Source organism: Anopheles merus, unplaced genomic scaffold (assembly GCF_017562075.2).
Source record: "Anopheles merus strain MAF unplaced genomic scaffold, AmerM5.1 LNR4000139, whole genome shotgun sequence".
NCBI lineage: Eukaryota > Metazoa > Arthropoda > Insecta > Diptera > Culicidae > Anopheles > Anopheles merus.
The window spans coordinates 66,309-76,610 of record NW_024427719.1 but is presented as its reverse complement, the minus strand read 5'-3'; the positions used below and the strand labels follow the sequence as shown (position 1 = coordinate 76,610).

Genomic DNA, 10,302 nt, shown 5'->3' with positions numbered 1-10,302 from the left:
TTATTATACAGCAACAGCTTACCGCGTCAATGCTGCCTTTGAATCCGTAAATCTCTTCTTTCTTCTTCTTTGGCTCAACAACCGAGTGCCGGTCAAGGCCTGCCAGCCAACACACTTGTGGGGTTGGCTTTCAGTGACTTATTGATTCCCCCCCATAGCAGGATAGTCAGTCCTACGTATGGCGGCACGGTCTATTGGGGCTTGAACCCATGACGGGCATGTTGTTAAGTCGTACGAGTTGACGACTGTACCATGAGACCGGCTAGAATCCGTAAATCACTCAATGCTAATTTCAAGGAGTTAATAGGGCTCTGTTCCTTGCTCTCCAATAATTTAAGGATAGGCATATTACAGTGATATTTTCTCCTCTCTATCTGCAGCATTCACCAACCCGGCTGGGATTCCACAATGCAGCATTTTCGGCCCTTTTCTTTTTAAAATTTTCATAAATAATGTTATTCACGTTATGCGGATTGCGAACAATTGTTTTATGCAGGGTGATATGAAACTGTTCCTACCGTATCAGATCAAACCAATTCTTTAACTCTTAAATCTGTTTAAACTCGATTAACGCGTTGTGTAATTCCAATTGTATGCGTCTCAACGTATCAAAATGTTCTGTTACATCCCGCACTAGGAAAAGATTTCCCATTATTTGCGAATACAAATTGATGATAGATCAAAGCCGCGTAAAAATGTGATTCAGAACCCACTATAAAGCAATACTTTCAAAAGCTTTCCGTTGTTGGATTCATTTTGCGTGTTAAGAAAGATTTCAAAGATCCATTCAGTAAAAAGCTGTGTATTGTGCAATTGTCCATCCTACTTTAGAATTTGCTAGTATTATTGGACACCGACACAGCATATTTAAATTAGGCTAGAATCGGTTCAACGCAAGCTTACTCGTTCATTGTTTTATCGTCTCCCGACGTCTCGTAATACGGTTTGTCTTACGTACAAGGGCCTGTTATTTGGAATAGAACTCTGCAACATAGAAGAAAGAAGTGCTTATTTATATACAAACTTGTTAGCGGATCTTTCGAAGGCCCGTCATTTTTAATAATAGAACTTTCAGGCCCCAATAAGAATGTTAATCACCAGGACCAAATTCAATATAATTAAGATCGACTAATGTGGGAAATAACGATCTTTATAACAATTAACGGTCTTTTACATAGCTAAGGGAGACGCATCCACAGTTTATGTTATGTTGTTTATTTATGTGGTTAATTGACAGTTAAATAATTATGCCTTTCGATGCGTTTTTGTTAGCACTGTTCTATCGCATTAATTATAGAAACGAGAATGTTATTCATGCTGATGTGAGCTTGAAACTTTCGGAATAGATAAAAATAATAATACCAAAAAGCTTCTTTCAACACATAAGGTTTTTTCTTTTCTTCACATTCTATTTCTTTTCTTTAGTTTGATCACAATAACACCGTTTCCATGCACACACAAAACATTGCCTCAACTCCAAACCTTAAAACAGTTTCCATCATCAGACTTTGAAAACATTTAAAATATGTATTGTGTGTAATTTGAAGATTTTTGAATTGAAATGGCATGAGTAAAACAATATTCATTGCCGAAAATGCCTAAAGTGGCTGCAATTTAACGCAATTGTGGTGTGAAGTTTTAAATGTAAATAAAAAATCTAAATTATATTTTAGTTTACGAGCATTATGCAGGATTGCGCCCTAGAAAAGATAAATCTCGCCACTCGAGTTTTCTATAAGAGCAAAAATTTGCAAATTTTCCATATTCTCCAGAGAGCGTTAACAAGTGTCAAGCAAGAGCTTCCCGCCAAATACTTTATGCAAGATTTGCTAGCAGGATGGTATAAAGATGTAGAAATTAACTCAACCTCCAAAATCTAGGATGTTAACTGAATTCCATATATTTTCTTGGGATACTTCATTTGCGATACTGGCTAAGCGATGCTCCACAAGCGATGTTTCCGTTTTAATCTTTACAATTGGTGATTGTTCCCCAGCTTTCGTTATCATACAAATGTTTCCCAGTTATTATCCAGGACAAACACCCTGGGATATCATGAACACCCGCCCTCTACGCTACGCAAGCGTTACACGTAACGCCTGTTTAGCGCAAACCCAAGCAGCATTTTCTTAACGCCTGGTTTTACCATCGTAGATAAGCAAATTGATAGATTATTAATCATGTCTTAATATTGATATTTGTATGCAATAATGAGAAAAGACCTATTTTGAACAAAAATAAAAAGCTTTTTGAAAGATATGACTCATTGATAATTTATGATAATGAAAAGTTATAACACTATTATTATCTTAATATTTTTTTGCATCAATGCGAGTTATAAAAACTTCAAGAAATACTTTTATAACATTCAATAAACTTCGATATGTTATCACAAACAACTCATTTTTTATTCCAATCTTTTGGTAAAACTAGAATTTGAAAATTATGAAGGATCTATTAAACTCGATAAGTGCCATTTCAAAAGAGCCCTCGCATCCAAAGCAACGATCATTCAAATCGCCATAAACGTTCTAAATAGGCTACAAATTGATTGCACATATTGAATTTCCTAGGATATACTTTAAATAATTTATATTTTTTACTTTGGCAACGTTACTCCAATTATAAGCTTAGAGGGTTTTAAGACCTTTAAACTGTAAGACTTTTTTGCTTGAATTATAGTGCATGAATGAAAACACTTATTTTTTTTAACTTGTAATTAAACTATTTAATCTCACTGGTATCGATCTATCCCAAAGCAAATTATTGTTATTTTATTCGAAATGTAAAATATTTCTTATTTAACTTATGCACACCGATCGGTCGCGTGGATGACAAACCCTCTATGAAATGCAGCTTGGGAATTTTAAAAGCAAGTAACGTTTCTCCTTTGCAACGTAAAGGGCTGAGCCTTACTTTTACCAATTATTAAGATGGCGTTACGACTGGTTGTAGGGATTTTGATCCCACTAGATGGCGTTATTGAATGTGGAGTTGCACATGCGTTAGGGACATTTCAATTTATTGTATTTTATTGGCATTCCTACATTGCAAATGAAATATTGTTTAAAAAAATACTATAAAATGCCAAATATTCACATGGTTATTTAAATGAAGGGTGAAGGGAAACATTATTGAGGATGTTTATTTATATGAATGTTCCTAATCTTTGGTCCAACTTTTTTAAAGCCATTTCCAACGTTTCCCGAAATATTGAAAGCCAAACTGTTGTGAGAACCTAGCCTTACCTGAACACACAATATTTTTTGACCAACACTTTTAACATTTCCCGTGGTTCACGATAAATCAGGTAAACGTGTCCTTTACCGTTTGCAGAAAAAAGGTAAACACACAGGTATCACTGCTTGCATTTGCTATGGTAAAACCAACCCGCTTTACCAAGCTACCTGGAAAATTTAACACATCGCTTCTGATTTGCTGCATTTTACATAATTCGCAGGGTTAGAGAATTGAAAACAGTAAATGATGCTTTTTGTGCCATGGGAAAGTACATTTTTTCATTTACATTTTGTGCACACTTTCAAGCACCGTTCTATATTAGAAAATGTTCTTACTTCTGGTTGTCCCATATCAGCATAATCGAATAAAATGTCTTTGGCAAAGTTATTTGTCGCCCTGAAAAGGACGGTTTGGGTTTGAGATGAAGGAAGCTTTGTTACACAGTTTAAGCCTTCTTTTCGGTCTTCTTGGGCAGCAGCACGCCTGAATGTTGGGCAGCACACCACCCTGAGCGATGGTTACTCCGGACAGCAGCTTGTTCAACTCCTCGTCGTTGCGGATGGCCAGCTGCAGATGACGCGGGATGATGCGCGTCTTCTTGTTGTCACGGGCAGCGTTCCGGCCAACTCAAGCACTTCAGCGGCCAAGTACTCCATGACGGCTGCCAGATACACGGGCGCTCCGGCACCGACGCGCTCGGCATAGTTACCCTTGCGCAGGAGACGATGAATACGGCCAACGGGGAACTGAAGACCGGCACGGTTGGAGCGGGACTTTGCCTTTCCCTTTACCTTTCCTCCCTTTCCACGGCCAGACATGGTTAGATTTTATGGGGGAACGTTTGTAACGGATCACGAGCAACACGATGTTCTCTTTGAGAAGGGTCTTTTTACAATGGAGCAATTTGAGCTGACCGATGCTTATATAGCAGCTTATTCGAGCTGCGCGATACTTGTTTGGAATTTTTCGAGCTGCACGATACGCATCCTCTCTCACGGCCCGTTATAAGCGATCCGAGACCTTGGAATTTTCTAGAACGCAATCACCCGTTGAATCGAACACATCGTGTCCCAGTGTTGAGTGAATTTTTCCGTCGAAATGGCACCCAAAACCAGTGGAAAAGCTGCGAAGAAGTCTGGCAAAGCCCAGAAAAATATTTCCAAGTCCGACAAGAAAAGAAGCGCAAGACCCGCAAGGAAAGCTACGCTATTTACATCTACAAAGTGTTGAAGCAAGTCCACCCGGATACTGGCATCTCTTCGAAGGCCATGAGCATCATGAACAGTTTCGTCAACGATATCTTCGAACGCATTGCTGCTGAGGCGTCCCGCTTGGCGCACTACAACAAACGTTCGACGATCACGTCCCGCGAAATCCAAACCGCTGTTCGTCTGCTGCTGCCTGGTGAGCTTGCCAAGCACGCCGTCTCTGAAGGAACGAAGGCTGTCACAAAGTACACCAGCTCGAAGTAAGCCACTGAAATGATTGGCTTCGTTCTCTCAAATCGGTCCTTTTCAGGACCACCAATCGCATTCAAACAAAGAATTATCCTTCGTTTCATCTGCACCAGCGAATTAGCGCTGTAATTTCAGGGTGTCCGTCTTCGTCAACGTTATTGTTCAGTTTGTTGCGTTTGCCTGTAATGTAGTTTGTTTGCGAACTATGTCTTCCACATCATTGGAAACAATGATGCTGTGATTGACATTAATGTTCTGCGTTGTTCATTGTAAATATTAATGTTAAATAGAACCTTAGCACGTTTACAAAAACATTACAAAAAGTCCGCACTGGTTGGAAGCGTTTTGCGAGGTGAAATTGTACATGGAGTTTCGTGTATCATGAATTATGAATAGAAGTCGTTTCGCTCGTGGTATGAGAATCATTTTTTTAATTTAAATTTTCCTCGCGCATACGAGGATAATTATCGACAAAGCAACCAATTGCAGCTTATGTGTCGTGAGTTAAATGTTGTAATAGATTTGTTCGATTTTAATGTTGCTTTATAAGTATTGAAGGTTCGTTTTCGTACGCGTTTTCATTTTCGTGCCTATGAGTCACAGTTAAGCTGGTTGTGTCGAACATTTTTTTGTAAAATATAATGTCATACTATTCGTTCGGTTTGTTGTAAGCTGCGATGTTGGTAATATACTCATAGGTAATATAAGTGGTAATATAATATTGGTTAATATTGTCAAAATCCTTAGCTGCCTTATTAAAAAGCGAAACTTTGTCAAGAAAAGTTAAATTACCTCTCATAACGATGATTGTTTGAAACGAAAATCCCCCTTTTCATCATTATCTCGTTATTACTAAACGACATACGTGTTAGCTTGCCTTCACATATACCATTTCGTAATAGCAATCGAAAGAAAATTCTTGATATGTTCAACAGTATTGGTGGTCCTGAAAAGGACCGTTTTGAGAAGGAAATGCCCCGTTTAGACAGGGACCGCTTCCGGATGCATGGACGATTTAGGCACGCTCTCCGCGGATGCGACGGGCCAGCTGGATGTCCTTGGGCATGATGGTGACGCGCTTGGCGTGGATGGCGCACAGATTCGTGTCTTCGAACAGACCAACCAGGTACGCCTCGCTGGCTTCCTGCAGCGCCATCACGGCTGAGCTCTGGAAGCGGAGATCAGTCTTGAAGTCCTGGGCGATCTCACGCACCAAGCGCTGGAAGGGCAGCTTGCGGATGAGCAGCTCGGTCGACTTCTGGTAGCGACGGATTTCTCGGAGGGCCACCGTTCCCGGACGGTAACGATGCGGCTTCTTCACTCCTCCGGTGGCCGGGGCACTTTTACGAGCAGCCTTGGTGGCCAGCTGCTTGCGAGGAGCCTTACCTCCAGTCGATTTACGAGCGGTTTGCTTGGTACGAGCCATTTCACTTCGGGAGCGTAGGTTTCGTTGAGCACGGAGCGAACTTGTTTCTTTAACAAAAGTTGAACGTTGAATGATGAAAACTGCTCGAACAACAGCTCTATTTATGCGCTTATCAACCCTCATTTTCTCATCTTAAGAGCAAGAGGGAATGCGTGAATGAAAAAGTATAAATAGGGACGTTGAGCTCGAAAACGCTCATTCGTGATCGTCAATTTAAAGTGTGAACATCGTGAACGTACCATCCTGTGCTCATCATGACTGGAAGAGGAAGGGAGGAAAGGCCTGGGTAAAGGAGGAGCCAAGCGTCACCGAAAAGTGCTGCGAGATAACATCCAGGGCATTACCAAGCCCGCCATCCGCCGTTTGGCTCGGCGTGGAGGAGTGAAACGTATCTCCGGCCTCATCTACGAGGAAACCCGTGGCGTGCTGAAAGTGTTTCTGGAGAATGTGATCCGTGATGCGGTCACTTACACTGAACACGCCAAGCGTAAGACCGTCACCGCTATGGATGTGGTGTATGCTCTGAAGCGTCAGGGCCGTACTCTGTACGGTTTCGGAGGTTAAATTCAACGTGCTCTAACAAACCTCCAAATGGAGTCTCAAATCAAACGGTCCTTTTCAGGACCACAATACATTACTCAAGAGCTGTGTCTTTCGCAACATGCGACAATTCTTATTGAGAAAAAAATCTATGATGGCTTCGAATGGCGTGCGTATAACATAATACTCGCATAACAAGCACTCACACTGCTGTATATGCAGTGCATTTACATGAAATGGCATTTTGTTTTGCTTTTTTAACTTTTAAGTATGCGTTTGAAGCGTACATAAAAGCGACGACTGAAGCGTTTCTATAAACGAATCATTTCATTCTTTCTTTAGTTTTTACTATTGAAATTTTCTAATTAAAAAATATTTTCTTTTTCAGGACAAACCTTTCATCCTCTTGAAGCAATAATCACCGTGTGGAACATACCGTTTTTTGCATCAGCTCAAATCTGACTTACACATGCGCATCGTTCATTGATACCTGGGATAATTCATCAAAAGAAGGAAACGGGTGAAAAAAAAACACTGTTCACATGAGGTTTGTGAATTTATTATACAGCAACAGCTTACCGCGTCAATGCTGCCTTTGAATCCGTAAATCTCTTCTTCTTCTCTTGGCTCAACAACCGATGCCGGTCAAGGCCTGCCAGCCAACACACTTGTGGGGTTGGCTTTCAGTGACTTATTGATTCCCCCCCATAGCAGGATAGTCAGTCCTACGTATGGCGGCACGGTCTATTTGGGGCTTGAACCCATGACGGGCATGTTGTTAAGTCGTACGAGTTGACGACTGTACCATGAGACCGGCTAAGAATCCGTAAATCACTCAATGCTAATTTCAAGGAGTTAATAGGGCGCTTGTTCCTTTGCTCTCCAATAATTTAAGTGATAGGCATATTACAGTGAATATTTTCTCCTCTCTATCTGCAGCATTCACCAACCCGGCTGGGATTCCACAATGCAGCATTTTCGGCCCTTTTCTTTTTAAAATTTTCATAAATAATGTTATTCACGTTATGCCGGATTGCGAACAATTGTTTTATGCAGGTGATATGAAAATGTTCCTACCGGTATCAGATCAAACCAATTCTTTAACTCTTTAAATCTGTTTAACTCGATTTAACGCGTTGTGTAATTCCAATTGTATGCGTCTCAACGTATCAAAATGTTCTGTTACATCCCGCACTAGGAAAAGATTTCCCATTATTTGCGAATACAAAATTGATGATAGATCAAAGCCGCGTAAAAATGTGATTCAGAACCACTATAAAGCAATACTTTCAAAAGCTTTCCGTTTGTTAGGATTCATTTTGCGTGTTAAGAAAGATTTCAAAGATCCATTCAGTAAAAAAGCTGTGTATTGTGCAATTGTCCATCCTACTTTAGAATTTGCTAGTATTATTTGGACACCGACACAGCAATATTTAAAATATAGGCTAGAATCGGTTCAACGCAAGCTTACTCGTTCATTGTTTTATCGTCTCCCGACGTCTCGTAATACGGTTTGTCTTACCGTACAAGGTGCCTGTTATTTGGAATAGAACCTCTGCAACATAGAAGAAAGAAGTGCTTATTTATATACAAACTTGTTAGCGGATCTTTCGAAGGCCCGTCATTTTTAATAAATAGAACTTTCAGGCCCCAATAAGAATGTTAATCACCAGGACCAAATTCAATATATAATTAAGATCGACTAATGTGGGAAATAACGATCTTTTATAACAATTAACGGTCTTTTTTACATAGCTAAGTGAGACGCATCCACAGTTTATGTTATGTTGTTTATTTATGTGTTAATTGACAGTTAAACTAATTATGCCTTTCGATGCGTTTTTGTTAGCACTGTTCTATCGCATTAATTATAGAAACGAGAATGTTATTCATGCTGATGTGAGCTTGAAAACTTTCGGAATAGATAAAAATAATAATACCAAAAAGCTTCTTTTCAACACATAAGGTTTTTTCTTTTCTTCACATTCTATTTCTTTTCTTTATTTTTGATCACAATAACACCGTTTCCATGCACACACAAAACATTGCCTCAACTCAAAACCTTAAAACAGTTTCCATCATCAGACTTTGAAAACATTTAAAATATGTATTGTGTGTTAATTTGAAGATTTTTGAATTGAAATTGCATGAGTAAAACAATATTCATTGCCGAAAATGCCTAAAGTGGCTGCAATTTAACGCAATTGTGGTGTGAAGTTTATAAATGTAAATAAAAAATCTAAATTATATTTTAGTTTACGAGCATTATGCAGGATTGCGCCCTAGAAAAGATAAATCTCGCCACTCGAGTTTTCTATAAGAGCAAAAATTTGCAAATTTTCCATATTCTCCAGAGAGCGTTAACAAGTGTCAAGCAAGAGCTTCCCGCCAAATACTTTATGCAAGATTTGCTAGCAGGATGGTATAAAGATGTAGAAATTAACTCAACCTCCAAAATCTAGGATGTTAACTGAATTCCATATATTTTCTTGGGATACTTCATTTGCGATACTGGCTAAGCGATGCTCCACAAGCGATGTTTCCGTTTTAATCTTTACAATTGGTGATTGTTCCCCAGCTTTCGTTATCATACAAATGTTTCCCAGTTATTATCCAGGACAAACACCCTGGGATATCATGAACACCCGCCCTCTACGCTACGCAAGCGTTACACGTAACGCCTGTTTAGCGCAAACCCAAGCAGCATTTTCTTAACGCCTGGTTTTACCATCGTAGATAAGCAAATTGATAGATTATTAATCATGTCTTAATATTGAATATTTGTATGCAATAATGAGAAAAGACCTATTTTGAACAAAAATAAAAAGCTTTTTGAAAGATATGACTCATTGATAATTTATGATAATGAAAAGTTATAACACTATTATTATCTTAATATTTTTTGCATCAATGCGAGTTATAACAACTTCAAGAAATACTTTTATAACATTCAATAAACTTCGATATGTTATCACAAACAACTCATTTTTTATTCCAATCTTTTGGTAAAACTAGAATTTTGAAAATTATGAAAGGATCTATTAAACTCGATAAGTGCCATTTCAAAAGAGCCCTCGCATCCAAAGCAACGATCATTCAAAATCGCCATAAACGTTCTAAATAGGCTACAAATTGATTGCACATATTGAATTTCCTAGGATATACTTTAAATAATTTATATTTTTTACTTTGGCAACGTTACTCCAATTATAAGCTTAGAGGGTTTTAAGACCTTTAAACTGTAAGACTTTTTTGCTTGAATTATAGTGCATGAATGAAAACACTTATTCTTTTTTTAACTTGTAATTAAACTATTTAATCTCACTGGTATCGATCTATCCCAAAGCAAATTATTGTTATTTTATTCGAAATGTAAAATATTTCTTATTTAACTTATGCACACCGATCGGTCGCGTGGATGACCAACCCTCTATGAAATGCAGCTTGGGAATTTTAAAAGGCAAGTAACGTTTCTCCTTTGCAACGTAAAGGGCTGAGCCTTACTTTTACCAATTATTAAGATGGCGTTACGACTGGTTGTAGGGATTTTGATCCCCACTAGATGGCGTTATTGAATGTGGAGTTGCACATGCGTTAGGGACATTTCAATTTATTGTATTTTATTGGCATTCCTACATT

General features: G+C 38.8%; 1 pseudogene; it reads right to left on the bottom strand.

Annotated features, from left to right (window-relative positions):
- Positions 1-3,575: 3,575 nt before the first annotated feature.
- On the bottom strand, positions 3,576-4,068 carry LOC121601670 (annotated as a pseudogene).
- Between the last annotated feature and the right edge of the window lie 6,234 nt (positions 4,069-10,302).